The 22500-nt window shown below is 39.0% G+C and overlaps 1 protein-coding gene and 1 pseudogene across 4 annotated transcripts in view; one reads left to right on the top strand and one right to left on the bottom strand.

The window, feature by feature from the left end:
- The window catches only part of LOC135105477 (proton channel OtopLc-like), a 12495-nt gene extending 11722 nt beyond the window's left edge, over positions 1 to 773 (top strand). For all 4 annotated transcript variants that reach the window (XM_064013600.1, XM_064013598.1, XM_064013597.1 and 1 more), the window contains one exon: positions 1 to 773. This exon is cut by the window's left edge and continues 1158 nt beyond it. The gene's annotated coding sequence lies outside the window, so the exon portion shown is untranslated.
- Positions 774 to 3912: 3139 nt separating this feature from the next.
- Positions 3913 to 22500, bottom strand: part of LOC135106076 (dnaJ homolog subfamily C member 2-like) — a 19671-nt pseudogene continuing 1083 nt past the window's right edge.

Raw genomic sequence — 22500 nt, 5'->3', positions numbered from 1 at the left:
TGATTTCACCCCAATGGCACACAAACCAAAATTCATGGGTATGGAGATGGCTGGACTACTTCCTGTGGCCACCCCTGTTATATCTTAATTTCCCACTGTCTTTCCTGTGTGCTGGTTAAGCTACTCACTGCTGAAGTCCCTGGAAACTAGGTAGAATAATTTAGAATGACATGGTTAAGTTAATGCTGATAAAATCTCATTTGTAATATTCAGGAAGATTGAATTATTCTTCCTCTGTTGAAGCAAATGATATAACATTGACTAGAAGCTTTCACAATATTTATAAGCTTTCTTGTATCAGAGATCTTTTGAAAATCCAACCATTAATTTGTAAATACTTGTATAGTGTAGCTGGCATGAGGGTTGCAGTCTTCATTATTTACTAGTGGACAAGCAACAAGTGATGGTGTGGCTCTGAGCCACTGTAGTAGGGATGTTATGGTCAAACCTCCATACATTACTGTCTCTATCCAGTATGAGACCGGTGTTCAAGAAGCACAAGCATGTGCTGAATAACAAGAAGCCGGCGTGGCTCAAGAGGAAGAGTGAGTAGGACGAGAAAAAACAGAACAAATAAATCCCCTACACGTGTTGTCTCCATTGACACAAGCCATGAAAAGCTTGTCCATCTCTGAGTGCTAAGGAGCAGTGTGTTCAACTGATGATGTGGAAACTTGAGACAGCCAATCATTTAATGGACTTTAGTAGGTTTTGTCACCAGTCTTCTGTGTGTCACTCACTACATTTTGAAATTTTTACTTGTTCTATTTAATTTTGTGTGTATGTACACAATGTTTATGGTCAATAAACTATTTATAAAAACTATTTATCTGTGTAAGATAAAAGCAGTTATTATTATTATTATTATTATTATTATTATTATTATTATTATTATTATTACATATTTTCCTTGTATTTAAATATTATTATTATTATTATTATTATTATTATTATTATTATTATTATTATTATTATTATTATTATTACATTTTCCTTGTATTTAAATATTATTATTATTATTATTATTATTATTACATATTTTCCTTGTATTTAAATATTATTATTATTATTATTATTATTATTATTATTATTATTATTATTACATATTTTCCTTGTATTTAAATATTATTATTATTATTATTATTATTATTATTATTATTATTATTATTATTATTATTATTATTACATATTTTCCTTGTATTTAAATATTATTATTATTATTATTATTATTGTTATTATTATTATTATCATGCATTTTCTTGTATATAAATAAAATACTATAACTGATTTTTTTTTTTTTTTTTATCCATTTAGACACTCTCTCTCTCTCTCTCTCTCTCTCTCTCTCTCTCTCTCTCTCTCTCTCTCTCTCTCTCTCTCTCGAATAAAATGACTGGTGAGGAACTCATTAAAGTGCTAAAAATTCCATTAAACTACGAGAAATAAGACGAATAATTATTATTTACCTAATAACACAAACAAGGAATAATAAACAAAACTTAAGCCAGAAAACACGAAAAGATAAAACTATCATATCAAGAAATACGTAGTTTTAAAAAATCATGAATATCAAATAAATAGCTCACATATAATCAATAAACACGTAAGGAACAGTAAATAAACAATTAAGCCCCTTCATTGCAAGGGCCAGAGTCGGAAAGTAAAAAAAAAAAAAAAAAAAAAAAAAAAAAAAAAAAACTAAAGTACCGAGACTAAAACATAGGGAATTAGACAAATGACAATTAATAAGCACATAAGGAATAATGAATAAACAAAAATTAAGCCAGGAAGACTATTATAATTATTGCAAGGAGATAGAGATAAATATGTACGTGTATGTGAGTGAATTCGAGGTTAAAATGCTCAAATCTAGCCAATAGCACGACAATAGCAGGACATAAGTGAAGGTGTTCCTCAAGGCAGGGAAGGTGGGGGGAGGGGGGTTGGCTATAAACTATTGGGGGGATAACAGTTCCAATGACTATTAAGTAATGACGCATCCAGTTTGGCGTGTGTGTATTTTTCGCGTTGTGATAATTTAAAGGTTTTCTCGCGTTTTTATTTTGATTTATTGATTTATTTTATTTATTTATTCATTTATTTTGGCAGGTGTTATATTTGTTGAGTGTTTTAAGTATAACTGAGGCTCATTGAATCAAAACTCCATCCATAACCTTCGTGGGACGGTTCAATTTGGCAAGGTTTTTTTTCGCATTTTGGATTTCGTAGTAAATTATGCATTTTCTCATATTTTTCTTTGCTGGTATTGTTTTCATTAAATTACTATAAGATTACTGTGTGTACTTGCTTAAATATTATTGCTTCTTTATATTAGATATCGTATTAAGAGAGAGAGAGAGAGAGAGAGAGAGAGAGAGAGAGAGAGAGAGTTAATCTACTGCTTGATAGCTATCATTTACTTCTCATTCCCTGAGTGAATCTGCTTAAATGCCACATTAATAAGACCTAAATTGCGTTTAGGAAAGTGTACAACAGGCAGAAGTACAAGTAACATGTTATTTTGCGTTCAGAAAGACGAAATGAATAGTAAATCAACTTACGGGGTCATAACAATTACACCACCAGATAATTCACAGCTAAAAGCAACAAATACATGAATAATCCTGTAGAACTCCCTTCGACTCCATATACGACTGGAAAGTTGGGGCGCCTTTCCCCCCACCCTCCACTACCACGCCTTCTTTTCTTAATCAGCCAGTCAAGCAATAAATCAATCCCTTCGTGAATCATACCCATTTCCAGGTGTCACCCCCATCCCTAGATCTCTCATTCTGTCACGTATGAACAAGTACAAAGGGAAAGCCAGCTGTCTCTTTTAATATTCTTGCCTGAAATAAGATTACAAATGAGGGTCTATTAATCATCCATTAAATAATCCATTTTTATTGCTTTCTCATTCTTCTTCCTCTGTGTATTGTTAAATTGGATGGTTATATCATTGTCCCTTCCTGTGTTTTAGTGTGCCATTACCTGTCCTCTCTTCCAGCCGATATTTAGTTTGTACTAAAATAGACTGGCATAACTTTACAATTTATACACAAATAACAACATAAACCAATAATGCATTGATATTATGCATGATAGGAGTGGACATTTCCACTCTACATCATTAATGAATGCATGATGAGACGCACACTATTACAAAGCTAAAGAGTTCAATACAAACACTCAATAACAATTTCAATAACTTTATTAAAAATAGCAATCTTTATAAATCATGAAACCAGAAAACTTTAAGAACCTGGGGCTATAATATCAAATGCACAATAATGCAAACACTTTTTACACACACACACACACACACACACTCTTTAATGATATTTCTTAATATACAGTATAATTCCAAACAGAGAGAGAGAGAGAGAGAGAGAGAGAGAGAGAGAGAGAGAGAGAGAGAGAGAGAGAGAGAGAGAGAGAGAGAGAGAGAGAGAGAGAGAGAGAGAGAGAGAGAGAGAGAGAGAGAGAGAGAGAGAGAGAGAGAGAGAGAGAGAGAGAGAGAGAGAGAGAGAGAGAGAGAGAGAGAGAGAGAGAGAGAGAGAGAGAGAGAGAGAGAGAGAGAGAGAGAGAGAGAGAGAGAGAGAGAGAGAGAGAGAGAGAGAGAGAGAGAGAGAGAGAGAGAGAGAGAGAGAGAGAGAGAGAGAGAGAGAGAGAGAGAGAGAGAGAGACTCAAATTCCACCTTCTGAAATGATTGGGTTAGGTTACCTTAGGCTGTGTCTGTAGTAAGGGACCACATCTGTACATGAGGTCTGATCACTGCCAGATATAACTAATATTTCTTCAACACTTTCATGAACAGCAGTGAAAGAGAAAACATTAAGAGGAGGAGGAGGAGGAGGAGGAGGAGGAATAAGACATACAAGGAAACAGGAATAATAGAAGGAAGACAAGGAGGAGGAGGAGGAGGAGGAGGAGGAGGAGGAGGAGGAGGAGGAGGAGGAGGAGCTGCTCATAGGACTGTGTAGATACAAATGAAAGGAAGAATAAGGCTGTGGCTGTGGATGACTTCATTTAGTTTGGCAAGCTAGATTAAGACCAGCAGTGTGGAGGATACAAAACAAACAAACACTCACACACACACACACACACACACACACACACACACACACACACACACACACACACACACACACACACACACCTAACCTGTATATACAAAGACAGTGGGCAGGCTTCACACACTGCCTTTAACAATCAGCATCTCTCTCTCTCCTGGAAGTTAAATTTATCAAAAAACTCAAAGAAATCTTGGTAGAGACTTCAGTGAATCTGTGCTCCTGATGGTGGTGGTGGTGGTGGTGGCAGTGGTGATGGTGGTGGTACTTGGAACACTGGCTCTCTTGTCCCCTCATCCACATTCTGAGAGAGAGAGATAGAGATGGTTAGATTAGGTAGGTACTTAGTTACATAGATTGAGATAGAGAGATAGATAAATGGTTAAACAAAGTTAAATAGACTGAGAGATAGATGGTTAGATTAGGTAAACAGATAGACATTGAGACAAGCAGAGATAGGCCTAGTTAGGTTAGGTCCAGCAGATACTTAGATAAATGGGTAAACTGAGAGATTAATAGATAAAATAACAGACAGATAAATAAGCAGAGCCTGCAAAACTATCACTAATATTATGAAAAAAACCCTTGAACACCCTAAGGCCGGGCGCACATTGAGACGCAGGCAACACAGGCGACACAGCACAGAGCAGGGCAGAAAACTGCATCTCACCGGTTTAAACCTAAGCACACATATTGACACGCAGGACAGCACAGCACAGATGCAGACCTGTGCCGGCCAGCGCGACGCAGTCGTTCGAACGCAGTTTCCTGTGCCACGTGCGGCGCAGCTTGATAGCAACTTGCTCTTTAGTACTCACAATGTCGTCCACAGAGCAACTCATAGAGGCTGTTCGCCATCAAAGAGTGCTGTATGACACTAGTCATCCTGATTATATGAGAGGAACTTATAAGAACGAGTTATGGGCAAATTCTCCATGTGTTTTCCTCTTCTCCAAGTATTCACTCCTCCACACTGACCTCTTTGCTCTACAAATGTCATATAATAACATTACTTTCTCCAACTCGTTTTCTGAGTCGGAATCGGAACTAAGGTTTCCAAAGTAATTTTTGGCAACAGCCATGATCAACACTACCGCACAGGACGACAGCCTGCTTCTCAATGTGCGCACCACGCCTGTGCTGCGCTGTGCTGCCCTGCCCTGCCCTGCCCTGCGTCTGCCCTGCTCTGTGCTGCCCTGCGTCTCAATGTGCGCCTTGCCTAACAATTAAAAAATCATTAAAATACCAGAAATGAGGCAATTAGGCATTCAACAAACAAATTCTTCTATCTGTCTATGTCTAAACTTTGTAAAAATTAAAAAAATGACTTTAAATGTGTGTGGCCAGCTGTAGTAGTAGTAGTAGTAGTAGTAGTAGTAGTAGTAGTAGCCTTTCCACTAGGGGTTGAGAGAGCTATTAAGTGAAAGATAGGTGTCTGACTTACCTGATGTCACCTGGAGGGCTATTAAGGGCAGGAACACAGGAGGGCAGGTGTTCACAAGGCAGGTCAACACCACCAGTGTGAGGGGAAGTGTTTGGTGAGCCATACTGATGCTGCATTTGATTCCTGTGATGACCTGGGGGTGGGAAGCAGGTGGGAGGGGTGAGTGAGTGAGTGAAATCTGTCACTGTATACACACTGGGTATACAGTGAAGGTAGGACTCACTCATTGATGAATAACTGTGTGACTGAGTGACTGACTGACTGAATGACTGAGTGACATATCATATCCAAGATTGAAACTGTTATTGTCACACATAAAGGGAAGACTGAAGTTTAAAGATGCAAAGTAACTGTATTTAACATTGGCTGACATAGTGGAATAATACATTAGTGGAGAAAAATAGTGGATTCAGCAGGAGGAATAATATAAATAGACCAGACCAGCAGGAATAATATAAATATAGACAGTTGACCAGACAAATAGACAGTAATTACCTGCGGGTCGATGGCAGCCTGCAGTCATCACCGCTAATCCTTCCTGCATTTCTGAAGCTTGGCCGACTCAAATTCCACCTTCTGAAATGATTGGGTTAGGTTACCTTAGGCTGTGTCTGTAGTAAGGGACCACACCTGTACATGAGGTCTGATCACTGCCAGATATAAATAATATTTCTTCAACACTTTCATGAACAGCAGTGAAAGAGAAAACATTAAGAGGAGGAGGAGGAGGAGGAGGAGGAGGAATAAGACATACAAGGAAACAGGAATAATAGAAGGAAGACAAGGAGGAGGAGGAGGAGGAGGAGGAGGAGGAGGAGGAGGAGGAGGAGGAGGAGGAGGAGGAGGAGGAGGAGGAGGAGGAGGAGGAGGAGGAGGAGCTGCTCATAGGACTGTGTAGATACAAATGAAAGGAAGAATAAGGCTGTGGCTGTGGATGACTTCATTTAGTTTGGCAAGCTAGATTAAGACCAGCAGTGTGGAGGATACAAAACAAACAAACACTCACACACACACACACACACACACACACACACACACACACACACACACACACACACACACACACACACCTAACCTGTATATACAAAGACAGTGGGCAGGCTTCACACACTGCCTTTAACAATCAGCATCTCTCTCTCTCCTGGAGAGAGAGAGATCTGAATACATATGAAGGATCTGAATACATATGAGAGGGCATCAAATGTCAGGTTAAATCCTTCACTTCATATACAGAGCTTAAACCCATTTATTTATCTTTTTTTTTTTCAATGCCTGCCCAAACTGAGATGCATCTTATAACCCCATATGTCTTATAAACTGTCAAATACAGTATTTTCTATTTTACAGTATTTTATCTTGTTCCAACAGGAAAATACTAATTTTACAGTATTTTATCTTGTTCCAACTGGAAAATACTAATTTTTTTGTCATTTTATATGCTAATGATGAAGTGCTTCAATGGCTGTCCTTCATCAATATCCTATGGTCACCTCCTCTCTCCAAACTAACCAACAAGAACTCATGCACTATACTTGGTTTGTGTAGTAACAAGAATTGTGGGAGCTGATCACAACACACTATGACCACTGACTACTTAAATGTGTATTCATTCACATAAACTATACTATATCTTAATTAATTGACTATCCATGCACAAAAACATAAAAAATAAATAAACAAATAAGTAAATAAACAGAAAAAGATTACTTTGTTATGCAACTCCATGGTTTCATATAAATTTCCCAGAGTAAAAGCAAGCATGACACACTCAGTATAATAGCATGTATATTACACTTACTACTTCCAAACTGCCCCAACATGTGCATGGGAAAGGCCACACCTGGCATGCTCACCTGACAACACAGTAGGAGCCAATGTACCCAAAAGCATTGACTGTCAGGAAACAAACTGATGTTAAGTAGTTCTTCAAGAGCTTTTTTTCCATACTTCATACTTATTTTCCGAGCATTCACAAGACCGGTTAGCTGCAGGCAAACAAATGCAAGTCATTAATATTACAAAGATAAACCTCAAAATACAAAGTGTCATTCCCAATTCAAAAGAAAAAGGAAAGAAAAGGAGAAATAAAGAAAGCAAGCAAGTAAAATTATTAACTCCTGATCAAAGTCTTCCTTCCACCTTTGAAGCCAGAAAGCAAAATCATATTCCCCTTCACCTCACACTCTACTTACACCAGATCTATCATGGCATAAGGTAATTGATATGAAAAGTTCTATGCATAGCTATAATCCATTTTCACCTCTTTTTACCAATATAGTAACAGTAATCTTTAACATTTTGTCACCTAATGACACCATCACACACATTTTCAGTAACTAGATAATTCTAATGAGCCAAAATAAAATTACAGTAGATGCAATGCAATATTTTATCGCAATCACCCCTTTACTGCCAAGTGTTACCTTTTTAAATTATATTCTAAACTTCCATCAAGCTTAGGAAGCCAGTGCAGTTGCCAGAACAGTTTACTAGACACAATGAGGATAGTATCCCTCTAACATAAAAAAAAAAAAAAAAAAAGGTCACATACCAAGTACACCACACCATAGATTTTGATGCTTTCAATGAACCCAATGATACAGATTTCAAAGGAGGCTGAGGAGCACGAGTGTTTCCAGCAGTGGCCGAGCTCATAGCAGGAGTATGGCAGGATCTTGCTGAAGCTCCCCATCCTGCTGTTGTTACCACTACTGCTCCTGCTGGTACCTGTCTCTCCTCACTACCTAAAGGGCAACACCTGAAAAGGGAACATAAGCATGGGTGTGCTGTCAATCCTTCTGTCTAAGTACTAACTTGTGCAAGCAATCTATTGAGGTGTTGAAACAACTCCCACAGGAAGCATATGAAAAACAAATACACAGGCACCAGATCACAAGACAATACTATTCAGTTAACAATGAAGTATGTATGCTGTAAATTTCTTATGTACGTTAAACTGCAGATATCCAGACTGAGAATGCCTCAAGTACCTTGTGATAAATAAAGCTCAACACATCATCAAATAAGTCACCAGCATCAAGGCAGTTTTTTGTTCAAGCAAGTCAGTTCTTAGAATCCCACAAAAGCAACTGTCAAGATCTGCAGATACACTTAAACTATCAGATGCATCAATGGTGATGCAGCAAAACCAGTCTCATCACATAAAAAATATAAAAAAATCAAAGATGTATGTTGGAGTCATCATAGATATCACAGAGAGGATATCATCTCAAGTAGAGCAGTGTCACATCATCTTAATCCTTATCACAGGCAAAATAGTTGATAAGATATTTCATGAGCTCAGTGATAAACACTATACTCAGTAATCTGATAATGAAACTGTAAGATGTTCTTTAAAGAGGAAAAGAATGCTTATTAAAAAGAATCCAAAAAAATATATTGGCTCCTGACAGACGCTATGGTCCCAATACCTAAAACGAGAGAGAGAGAGAGAGAGAGAGAGAGAGAGAGAGAGAGAGAGAGAGAGAGAGAGAGAGAGAGAGAGAGAGAGAGAGAGAGAGAGAGAGAGAGAGAGAGAGAGAGAGAGAGAGAGAGAGAGAGAGAGAGAGAGAGAGAGAGAGAATGACAGGCAAACAAATTCATCCAAGTAGACATGGCAAAAACTGTAGATTTTTTCCTACTTAATAAGCTTCATGGGCAGACAAATTCATCAGCATGGTCAGTTAAAGGATAAGTAAATCTTTGCACTGACATAATATCTGCAATGTTGTTTCTGTAAGGCTGAGCTGTACATTACCAGTTTACTTTCTACCCTCATGAGAATTGGTTCACATTCTCTCACGTTCTCAGGATCTGATCGATTCAATTAATGCATGGAGTCAATGTGACCCGGGTCTTATCATCCTGCACTGATCACATCAAGAATGGCATGACACGTTACAAAAGGAGGCACTGCACAAGCATTACATTTATGCCCCTACATCATAACTGCCTCTAACCAATACTAGCGAGTTGAACCTACAGCAGCTCAAAGGTCACGGTACGTGACTCTTCACTCAATGAAACATTGTAGTCACCTCTTGCTAAAGCAGAGATTGGCTGACCAGAAATGTCAGGTCACCTGCAAGCTGGTTTCAAAGCAGAAAGATGAAAATCTCATAATAATGAGAAGGATGCTGTAATACTTCTATAAGGTGATTCCAAAAGCTTGATCACTGATGAGAAGTGTATTGCCATACATCACAACCTGTGGCTCACCCAGGCCCTATGATGAGTGTACTGGATAAAACAGCTCAAGACAGCCACAACTTCCATTGCCACATGCTCATTCCCATACATGTGCAATTTTTAACCTACTATACAGTACTGCAATTAATTTCTATACCTATTGTGTTGTTGCAATGTTTAAGATTTTTACAGTATGAAGGCATCATTCTCAGTCTGTGAAGTGGCAACTGTCAACAGCAGCAAGCCATCCTCTCTAAAAGTTTAAGCATTTCTATACTAAAGACAACACAAGCCAAGAACTGCTTCACCCTATTTACACAGCTATACAGACAAGAAAGTCAAGGCTCTCACGTGGCACTTGACTTTGTTTACAAATGCTTTCACTGTTGCAGGAGACACCCGACTGCTGTTGACAGATGCCACCTTGCCACCTCAGACTATCAGCTGACGCCACAAAATCAGTCACATCACCGCACTGAGGGAGATAAACAAACCAGCACCTGAGAGCTTGTCATCACTCAGTACTAAGTCTGTTTTGTCTGCCGCAGGGCTCGTCTTGACGTGTACAAGTATAAATAGAGGATGACTGGCAAATGACAAACCATAACTGTCCACGGGGGCGAGTTGTGTGTGGAAATGAGGTAACGTGTGTTGTGTTGCTTAATATAAAGTGTACGTATCCCACAGTACTCTCCACAACCACCAGCCCCATTACGATAGTAATGACCTCAATCCTACCAACCACCACCCATTTCTCAATATGCATAACCTACACCAGTCCATTACTACTACATCACTAGAAAATTTACCGTCTGTTTGTGTGTGCAGTGTTGCGTTATAGTGTCAATACCCCACACCACCCCCACTATAACCCACCATCACACCACGATCTCAATCCTACACACTACCACCCACTTAGTAAATAAACAACAATCGCCCATTACAATTACACCACTACAAGAATTACCGTGTGTGTGCAGTGGGCTTGGGGCCAAATGAGGTTTATCTGGGTGGTGGGGGTACCTCAGCGCAATCATGAAGGCTGGCGGGGTAGATATCAGGTCGCTATCTGTAGTTTTAGTTCCCCTACACGTCCGTCTGTCTGATTGGCCGCTACTGCCCGCCAACCTTCCGCACTACGAGCCTAACAGTGTTAAGTTCGTATAATTTTACTGTTATTATTATTATTATTATTATTATTATTATTATTATTATTATTATTATTATTATTATTATTTCTCATGTCTCTGTGTCATACGAAATAGTATTTGTACTACTACTACTATTACCACTACTACTACTACTACTAGTAGTAGTAGTAGTAGTAGTAGTAGTAGTAGTAGTAGCAGAAATACTGCATTTTGGTTTATCAAAGCGACAGATGCGTGGTTATGTAATGCAGTTCACTATTGCCATCTGCTTCCTTTTATCAATAATGACCATATGATATCTGTCACAAATCAAAGGTCGCAGATAACGTGGTGCTTTATACTTCAAAGAAGACCCTGATATGCGATCACGTGAAAAAGGAACACCCCAACAGCAGGTTTGATCTACAAAATAAATAAATAAATAAATAAATAAAAGTCAATCCACAAATTTATGATGTTATGAAAGGCTTAAAACTGAAGATATGATGGAAGGTAGAGTGCACAGCGAGATGCGAACAATGAACAAAAATTATAGCGCACCACACACACACACACACACACACACACACATGACCATATATATATATATATATATATATATATATATATATATATATATATATATATATATATATATATATATATATATATATATATATATATATATATATATATATATATATATATACCAGTGGAAGACATTAAATTTTGTGTAGGTGGTGGGTGAGCATGGTGGCTGCAGATGATAATAATGATTATCTATATTTTGGTGTTTCACAAAGCTATTACTGGCTGTGTTGGCCTAGGTTAGGGTTGACTATGCTGGTCCGGGCAAAGCTACGAGGTCACACATTCTGAGGCGCACATCCATGATTCAACAGCTTGCATTATTACTTATATCACAGACTGAGTCACTTATTTGAGGTACTGAATCGCACATCATGAACTTATTCCATGCATCAGCCACTGAGAGCTATATTCTGAAACACCTCTGAGCTGCATCTCCATTACTTACAAAGTAATATTCCTCAAGTGTCAGGCTTGAATCATGTGTATCAAGGACCTGTGAATGTGTATAAGCATGTTAAGTCACAACTATTGTCTCAATGATGTTTGTGTATTTTCTATGGTAACTCTTCATTAGGATCTACACTAATCACAGCATTTACCTGCAGCTCTTCATGTGGCATCTTTACTCTTACCCACCTTGTAAATTTAGTGTTACTTTAAAATCAAACTTAAGACTGTAGTTTTCCTTTAGAAAATTAAGAAGGTACACATTTGTATGCAATCACATGGTCATCATTGCATATTACTTCTTATTATAGTCACAATCACCGCACACTTTTTCACACGTCTTGTAATTTTTTATACAACTGCCACAGATCCATTCATTCTTCAGGAAGTGGCTTCCTTGTGGCTACTGCCATATTAATGGAGATTGCCCTTCTGTCCTCCAGAGCTACACTATGATGATAAGGAAAAGCACATGCTGTTTTGCATCTGCTTTCTGCAATGTATAGAATTCTGCACTTATCAACATTAATTTTCAATATTAGCAGTTTTCCCATAGCACTTAAAAATACTTTTCCAAGTGTTAATTTTGCTTTTTGCATGACAACTTATTGGAAGCAGTGGAAGTGAAGTGTGATGGAAGAGATGGAAGAGTTGGGGGATGAGGTTATAAAGGAGAGAAAGGGAGAAGTGGAGGGGAAAGAAACAGATCCCTAGCTACACTTTTGTGTCCCCATCAATATATGTAGCTGTCCCTCCAATTCAGGTAGTCCAAAAGTGGCACTGCTGAGACATAATGCTTAAAAATAGAACAAGAGATAGATTTTCAGATAGCAATATTGCTTCACACAACAGCTACAAGAATTTGCTACATCTGAACTCACAAAGGAAAGAAGACAGCAGGGTTTGGCTCCTCACTTCTTTCCCACTGCAGCAGCCTGAGCCGCCTTCTTTGCCTTCACCATCTCAACAAGCTCCTGAAATGCCATCATGTGAGAATAAGACTTAAAAGTTACAATAACATCAGTGTCTACTGTGCACTATATAAAACCTTCACTACATACATACACACACACACACATATATAAAACCTTCACTACACACACACACACACACACACACACACACACAGCACTTACATCTCCATGCATTTATGGAGGGACCACAAAGATAAAAGCAGATCAAAAGATAAATGCATCAGAGAGAGAGAGAGAGAGAGAGAGAGAGAGAGAGAGAGAGAGAGAGAGAGAGAGAGAGAGAGAGAGTCACTCCATAAACAAGATAAACCTGATTTGTTTTCTCCACAATCTCACATACAGGGAATAGCAAGCAACACATCACCAGACACACAAACACACACACACACACACATATACAGACCTTATAGCGCCTCATGCAGTCTTTCTTGGTTCGGTTGGGGACACACTTGGCAATGCGGTCCCAGCGGTCAGGAGTAGAGACTGGATAGGTCTTGAGGGCTTGCTCCAGCAACCTCTGTTCCTCAGCTCCCCAAGCAGCAGTGTTCATCCCCAGCATCTCCTGTGGTGCTGCACAAAGGAAAGATCTAACATCAGCCTAAAAACATGTTTTTTCTTAAAATATCTTGGAATTGATTCACAGCTCAGCTGGTGATATTGCATAGAGCTAAAAGACAATTCACAGCAGTTACACAGAGAAGGGAGAAAGCTCTTGAGTTCATACAGAGAAGACTCATGGTAATAATTAATTAGTATAAAAAGAGAAATGAGAAATTACCCAAGCATCAACATGATATAAAACTACACAAAGATGCAAAAGAATTATCTGAATGTCAGCATAACAGCAAGAACTCACTGTCATATCTCTGGGAGGCTGTGGTGTCGCTGATCACCTGCCGAGCCTGTGCCTTCTCCATGCTGTGGTAGGCATTCTTGTTGGCTGCCTCCCTCATGTGCTTGTCTGAGTGTTGCAGCTCCTTGGCCTTATTGAGCACCTCCTTGGCCAGCCTGGTGATGCTGGTGGCTGTGTTGGTTGATATACTCTGCCACAACCTCCCACCTGCAGCATGGAGGGTTCAAAGAGTTCCTCTAAGTACAGCAATGCATAAAAACATAACCTAACATTAAGGGAGCTGCAAGAAGCCATCCTTGTATGAAACATATCTACCTATATCCACCTATCATTCCCATCCATAAATTTGTCTAATCCTTTAATGCTCCCCAATGACTCAGCACTAACAACCTGATTACTGAGTCCATTCCATTCATCTACTACTCCATCTGAGGACCAATTTCTTCCTCTCTAACTATTTTCAAGCTTGAACCCATTGTGTCTTGTTCTATCCTAATTATGATCCTGAGAATTTTATAAATGTCACCTTTGTTATATTCCCCATACCACGTGAAGACCTAAATGGTGTGTATGTAGAGAACAGTAGTAGGGATCAGATAACAACCTTGATATTAGTCATTTTAAAACACACATGGAAACACAAGAATAAGGCAATAAATCAATCAAATAAAATATTAAAGCTTAAAAAACCCATCTATTTATATACTAGGCCAGCAATCTCACATCAGCTGGCCCAGACAAGGCACCACACACACACACACACACAGACACACACACACACACACACATACACACACACACACACACACATGCACACCACTTAGTGTCAGCATGCTCGGCTCACAACCGAGAAGGCATGGGTTCAAGTCCTGGGAGAATCTCTTCATGTGTAGCCCCTGTTCACCTAGCAGCAAGTAAGTACAGGATGTAACCTGAAGGGTTATGGCCTCACTGTCCCAGTGTGCGGTGTGTGAATGGTCTCAGTCCTACCCAAAGATCAATCACTACAAGCTCTGACCTCTTTCCATATGGGGAACAGCTGGTTTGGTGACCAGCAGACGAATGTAGGTGAATGACACGTCATTCACACTCTTAGCCCTGTCAGCCCCAGTGGAAAGGGACAGCCTTGTGGACCACCAATAATAATAAGATATCAAAAAATATATAAAAAGAAGCAATTTACACACACACACACACACACGAACCAGCTCACCTCTTTGTTGTGCCGGCAGGGAAGAGGTTGACGGCTTTGATGAGCAGCTGGAGGTCATCTTGATTCCAGACTTTGAGTGATGAACCTTCCCCTCCTCCTCCACCCCCTCCCCTTGCTGCCGCTGCTGCACCTCCTCCCTCTCCTTTTTGATCCTGTTGCGCACCTCACTCACCTACAACAGAGAGAGGAGGCAAAGAAGTGTTACAGGGGGTCCTCAAGTTATGACAGAGTTCTGTTCCTATGCCATGTTATAAACTGATTTTCTGCATAGGTCAGAACCAGCATAAGTAAGCTACCTGCAGTATGTCAATCACTAATACTAATACTGTTGTACTGTAAAGTCATAGTCTAGGACATAAACACATAACTATTGTGCCTGTAAAAGAAACATATGAAGGACAAAAGTCAAGACTGTCATACACCAAGGACTCCTTGTACTAATCATAACTATCAGTGGAGAAATAGTCTGAAAGGTTTGACTATCCTAGGGAAAACAGGTCATACAGAATATCCAGATCATTTGGGGTGGATTGTTCTAATTTAGATTAGCTTGCTTTATGCTACTTTAGATTTAGCTAATCAGATAAGGTAATGTAACATGACTTAAATAGACCTAACATAGTTCATTTCAAAAGTGATGCAGATACCCATATGTCTGTTGGAGCAGCTTTTGGGTTCAAGGCTTAGGAAATTTTTTGATTTAAGAATGACAAAAATTATGCTTTTTCTTTTTTTTATATAAGCAACAATTACTGCTACTACTACTACTACTACTACTGTTGGCCCTCCACACTCACCTCCTGTGTCAAAAAATTACTACTGCTATTACTACTACTGTTGATCTCTCTCACTCACCTTTGTCAATTAACTACTACTACTACTGTTGATCCTCCCTCACCTCCTTCATGAGTACCTCCCACCCTTGCATCTTGTCCTGGGCCACTTGTGCTAGTTCCTTGTTGAGTTCCTCCAGGCGGGTCAGCTCCAGTGCCTCACACAGCAGCTCCACATCTGTCATGGTCTGCACTCGCTCCCCCTCCTCTGATGCAAAGTAACTGTTGTCCTTACAGAGAGTCCGCAGCATCTGGGAATAGAGGATACTATACTAATGATTTTCAGCCTCTCTGTTATTGCTGCAATGTTGCATATCTTGCTATCTTTTTACTGCTATTTTTTTTCTAGTAAACTCTGGAACTCCCTGCCTGCTCCAGAAGATCCTCCTTCCTATAACTTGAACTCTTTAAAATGGCTGGTTCCAACTTTTCAAAACACTCATCCAACAATTCTGGATAATCCTTATGATCTTTCTTTTGGGACTAGCATCTCAGTGGACTTTCTTTCCCCTCTTTTTATTGCCCTTGACCAAAGATCTTGCATAAAAAATGTTACTGAAATATGTGAGGAAAGGGTGAAGAGAGAGTATGTGAAGTTCAGAGCAAAGAGGAAGGGAATACAAGGGCAGGACTAAATAGAGAAATCTGTTGCAGTTATGTCCTCATGGAGTATTTATCAAGAGGTGTCAAATAAAGATAGACAGATACAGAGATGTTCTTTATCACTGTCACCATCACATCTATGCAATGACAAAGAATGTGTGCTTTATTCTATTTCACGTTGCTTTTTAAAATTATTTACGTGAACAAAATGCAGGCAATCATAATTTGTATATATATTTTTTTAGTTTCCAAATTAATTTACACATTTGAACACTAAATTTAATGCTCTTTCCATCTTTCTAATACAAATGCAGTCCTCTCAGCCCCTTATGAACAGGAACTGTATCAAAATCATTTAAAAAATGACATCAAAGAAAAAGGAAAAAAATATAAATCTGAAAGTATATAATGAATGAGAATATTTTAATGTGAAATGTTACAGAAGATGAAAGTGGGTAGAGTTTCATTTTTTAGTTTTTCTTTTTTTTTTAGCAAATTTTGTAGCCTTAAAATGAATGATAAAAAATAAATAAATAAAAAAAAAAAAGACTTGCCAGGTAGAATGATGGCTCCAGGCATGAGTCATGAGAACTATAGGGGCAGGTGACAGGAAGGGAGGACTGCGACAAGATGAAAGTGAAAGGGGAGAGGAAAGGAACAGGAGGAGGAAAGGATATAATGTAGTGGGCCTGCTTGCCATAGCCAGGGATCATTATTATTATTATTATTATTATTATTATTATTATTATTATTATTATTATTATTATTATTATTATTATCATCATCATCATTATTATTATTTTTTTTATATATATATTGGAGGATCACTGGCCAAGGACAACAAAGACTGAAAAAAAAAAAAAGAAGAAAGAGGTCCACTGAGGTGCTGGCTCCTGAACACAGTCAAGTGTTAGTCAAACAAACAGGGTAAGTGCCTTGAAACCTCGCTCTTGAAAGAGTTCAAGTCATAGGAAGGTGGAAATACAGAAGCAGACAGGGAGTTCCAGAGTTTACCAGAGATAGGGATGAATGATTGAGAATAATGGTTAACTCTTGCATTAAAGAGGTAGACAGAATAGAGATGAAAGAAAGAAGAAAGACTTGTGCAGTGAGGCATGCAGTTAGCAAGATCAGAAGAGCAGTTGGCATGAAAATAGCAGTAGGAGGTAGCAAGAGACTCAACACTGCAGTGATGAAAAAGAGGCTGAAGACAGTCAGTTAGAACACACTAGAAAGAAAGTGCACCACGAAAATTCAATATATTTGTCAGGAGAATTTTTGATTATGTTAGCGATCACAGCAGTTTAAGCGTCAAAGACAAGTGTGTGGTAAGTTCTTACATGTCAAGCAGATTCTACCCTCCTCCTCACCTTCCTCTCTTTTTTGAATGCTTTCTTCAGCACCTCTCTTTCCTTCTTTTCTACCTCCTGTTTTGCTCTTTGCTCTGCCTCCTCTGCTTCTCTTTTCTTTCTCTCTGCTTCCTCAGCTTCCTGCCTTACCTGAAAACACCAAATTTACACATTAGCAAGACATATCATTCAAAAAAAAGACAACATAGCATGGTATTTCAAAATATATGGCATTTCCGAGCATAAGACATGAAAAATACAAATCAATGAGAAAAATGTGAAGCCTTGGTCTGTTGTAGAAATCAATGCATATATGTGTCCGAGAGTAGTTAGAGATTGGCCTGGTGCTAATACTGGAGATCACAATGTGCACTCACCCTCTCCTCCTCTTCTTGTTTTTGCCTGATTGCCTCTGCTTTTGCCTTTTTCTGAGCCAGTCTTCTTTCCTTGTCTTCTTCTTTAAATCTTAAAAAAATTAAATATATATATATATATATATATATATATATATATATATATATATATATATATATATATATATATATATATATATATATATATATATATATATATATATATATATATATATATAATTCTTCATCTCTTTCCCTCTTTTTCTATAAACTTACCCATTCTTTAGCTACAGAAGTAGACAGCAAAAGCAGCAATTAATTTTTCCCTCATAAGGAGTCAGAAGTAAAACAAGAACAGCTTCTTTGCAATCTAAATCATCATAAACCCTTCCATCAAAATGAAATTTGAAGTATTATGTAACAACAGAAAAAAGTACTCCTTGTGATAAATATCTCTTGGGATAATGCACAAAATTTCAACTTTTATTGGGATACAACGAAAATACACGAAATCAGTAATAAGTAACGAAACATACTTGGCTATCCTTGGGTCACAGGCATATGCATTGTCAACTAGCCTGCGCAATCGACCCATCTCCTCCTTCCGACGCCTCGCTCGCTCTACCTTGTTCTGCTTCTCTATCCATCGACGCTCCTCCCGGCTGGCAAGATTGACTGATTTAAAGAAGGGAAGGCGACCACAACATTGCAGTCACATTGCACTGTTACAAAATATTCAAAGAAACTAAAATGACCAGTTAAAGCAATCAGAACAATGTCGGTGCCAGTTTTCCTTGCCATAAGTCTGGGTATTCTGTCTAGCCATATTAAATTTTCTTGTTATTTTTTCCAATGTCAAGTCTAGGCTTAAGTTTGGGCATTATTTCCTTATTCAATTAAAATTTTATTCAATGTTAATGTTTCAAGATACAAATTTCACCATTTTTGCTGCCTTTGGGAAGATAAAGCAAGGCTGGAGTGGAATACACATAACTCTAAAAAGACCAGACATACAAATAGTGAAGACTCACTCCTGTCCCTTCTCCTTTTCCTCCTCATCCAGATATGAAAACTCTCGCCAGGAATCAAAGTCGTACCAGAATCCATAGAAGCGATCAACCTGCACAGTGATGAAAATTAAGTCGGTTAACAATACAAAATAAACACTATTCATAAAGAAATCTTGAAATGATGTTTTATGTGTAAGTTACTGGACCCTCTATGCTGAGGAAAATTATAGTGTATGATATTTTAAACAAACTTTCAAAATTACTGGTCTATCTTTCCATCAACATAGCATATGATGATGGTAACTATAAAAAGTAAACTGTCACCAAATATCTACTTGCATTTCTGCTACTAGTAATCTCACTTCTAAAACAGTACAAGGGAGATTGATGTGACTGTACAGGCCAATCACTCTCTCCAGTTACTTAATCTGCTAATCTGGACTGACCTTTTGTTTGGTGTCATCAGGTTTGCCCAAGCCAGGAACGTGCTTGTGGGTGGACCAACGAGCATTGCACTCAAACACCCCTGTGAAAATCTGCAATGCAACACTGTGCCTTACAAAGATGTGGTGGAGACTGAAGAAGATGGAGAGAGAGAGAGAGAGAGAGAGAGAGAGAGAGAGAGAGAGAGAGAGAGAGAGAGAGAGAGAGAGAGAGAGAGAGAGAGAGAGAGAGAGAGAGAGAGAGAGAGAGAGAGAGAGAGAGAGAGAGAGAGAGAGAGAGTTATATAATCTAATATATAGACCTGACATTACAATATGAGATGGAGTTAATCCATTCAGTGATATGTAATCATCCACACCACTACAAGTAATGTATACAATCTTTATAACCACCTGCAAGAAAAAAGCGGTGAAAAGGAATAGATTTTTTGCAATTTCTAGCCGGTATAATGTTTGGAGATGGCTGTAGAATGTGAAGAATTGTCCCAGAGTGGTTAGTGGTAAAGAAAAGATGTACCAAATAGCAATGAATACTGAACTTTCAATTCTTTGTTGAGTCATTTTTCTTCCTAATAGGAGTTAGCGCTTGCCTTGTGTGCACATATATTTGACATTACAGTATGACATGGAGTTAAAAGACCTTTGAATTCTTTGTGGAATAAATTTTCTTCTTAGTGGGGATCAGCGCTTACCTGGAAGAAGTTTGCCTTATTGTGTGCACTGACAGCCGGCACCTCGTCATCAAACTCTGGGTCCACCGAGTCCCAGGAGCGTCGCTTGATGGGGTCCCCGAGAATCTCATAGGCTTTGGTGATGCAGGTGAAGTAGTCATCGTCATCCCTCACCTCCTCCCCAGCTGCTCGCCGCTTGTCTGGGTGGTGCCACAGAACCATCGTGCGGTCTGTGAGGAGTAACACAATGGACGGAAGTGCACACTAATGCTGCACTCTCATTCCTTTACCCAAGTGTTGGGTCATCCTGTTTTAAGCACGTACCAAAGGGAATGCTAATTATTATATTAGACTTACAGATATCTTAGCATAAAACCAATGATCAGAAAATATAATGTCTATCTATCTATCTATCTATATATCAGGTTGCCAATCCCACATGGGGTGGCCCAGACAAACCACCACACACTCTTACAAATATCATTCACACTCATAGCCACAGGGGCGCCAACTATTCTTCAGACACATTCTCTCTGCTCTTCTGTATGCACCACCTAGCTACAATTCAAGAGCTTGTTAAAGCTAACAGTTATGGGCATGGTTTCATAATTAATAGTAATTACTACAAACAACATGATGGCATTCCCTTTGGGTTCTACTTTAGCAAATGTATCCCAAATGATTGGTGTGAGCAAAACTTCAATAATTAGCCATGCAATGTCAATAGCAGGCAACAAACTGCCTGTGCCAGATGATTGACAAAAGTCAACTGACAATGCTCCTCGCTGTGGGCCACAGGAAGACACAGCTCGCCCACGCCCACTCACTGTCAGTGTGGCCACACTTATTTGGTACAATGCTCCCACTTTTCTCACCATTTATCACACTCACCTGCTTGCTCACAACCATTGCCAGTGTGGCCATAGTCATAGTCTCAAATCACCATACTACACCCCAGGAACTTTGGTATAGCAAAGCCAACCACATACATCCATAGCAAGGCACAAATAAAATGTAGTTATTGAAAATATACAAATAAAATAAAAATACCAAGACTAAAAGGGCTGACACTGCAACTGAAAACTGGCACTATAAAAATACCTTCAAACAGCAGGTGCACTAAAACTTGGTACTCAGTACACTATACACTCTAGCTCCAGATGCCACCAGGACTTACACGCTCTTTTGATGTCATCATCAGAGGCCTTGTACCTGTGCTTTCGGAGTCCCAGTACTGCATAATGATCCTGGTCCTGAAAGGCAATGTTGTAGAAATGTATCAATATATAAAAGAAAGATACTAATCAAATAAATGACAGAGGTAAGTGATGCTCTCATAGTGAACAATCAAGACAGAACTATATATGCTAGATAAGTTTAGGTTTTGAAAAGAGCTTAGTAAGAACTGGTTCACAGAGTAGTGGACAAATAGAACAGGCTTAGCATTCATGTGGTCAGCACCTACACCATAAGTGATATCATGAGGTTAGATGACTAGGCATATGCATATAGAGGCCAGATGGCAATAGGAAGGCTGACTGCATGGGGAAGAGGAGGATAACAGATTTTCATGGTTAGTACAGGAGTTATCCAGTGTAGGCCAGCCAATCTTTTGCAGTCTTCTCCATTCTTATGTTGCTATGACTGGACCATGCTGGCTGAGTTCTCACCTTCCAGTCTGCTGGGTTGAGAGAGCGAAGATAGTGTATGTCATCCTCCACCTCCACCTCCTGAGCCTCCTCCTCCTCACTCTCCTCTTCACTTTCCCCAACTGAGGAGGTGAGGTGGCCCCGCAGACGCCGTGCCTCATATATGTGGAACCATCGTCCCACTGGTTCTACCTCCACCTGGATGAGTGCTGTGGAAGGGAGAGGTAGAGAGAAAATAAAACAGATATTACCAAGAATACCATTCAGGATGCTGAGGAAATAAAGGACATATTGTACAGAAAGAGACAGAAAAGAAAAATACCATAAGAGAAGAACAACTAGAAGGTCATCTCTAAAAAGTACACACACACACACACACACACACACACACACACACACACACACACACACACACACACACACACAAAGAGACAGACCATGAAAGATAAAGAGATGTTGTTGCAGAGACTATACACCAAAACATCATCTGAGAAATTCTCATCTACATACAAAAGCCCCCTGGTTAAGTTAAGTTAGTGTTCTTAATGGGGGCATCCACTGGAGAAAGATGCACTGGTTAAGCTGGATTAGTGTCTTTAAAGGGGGGACAGGACTCGCCTTTCAGTTAGGTTGGGTAAAGTTAGGTTAAGCTAGAAAGTTCCCAGTTTTCAATAT

This window comes from Scylla paramamosain, chromosome 12, assembly GCF_035594125.1.
Source record: "Scylla paramamosain isolate STU-SP2022 chromosome 12, ASM3559412v1, whole genome shotgun sequence".
Taxonomy (NCBI): Eukaryota; Metazoa; Arthropoda; class Malacostraca; order Decapoda; family Portunidae; genus Scylla; species Scylla paramamosain.
Note: the sequence above shows the minus strand (reverse complement) of the source record. Positions and strands in the feature narration are given on the sequence as shown.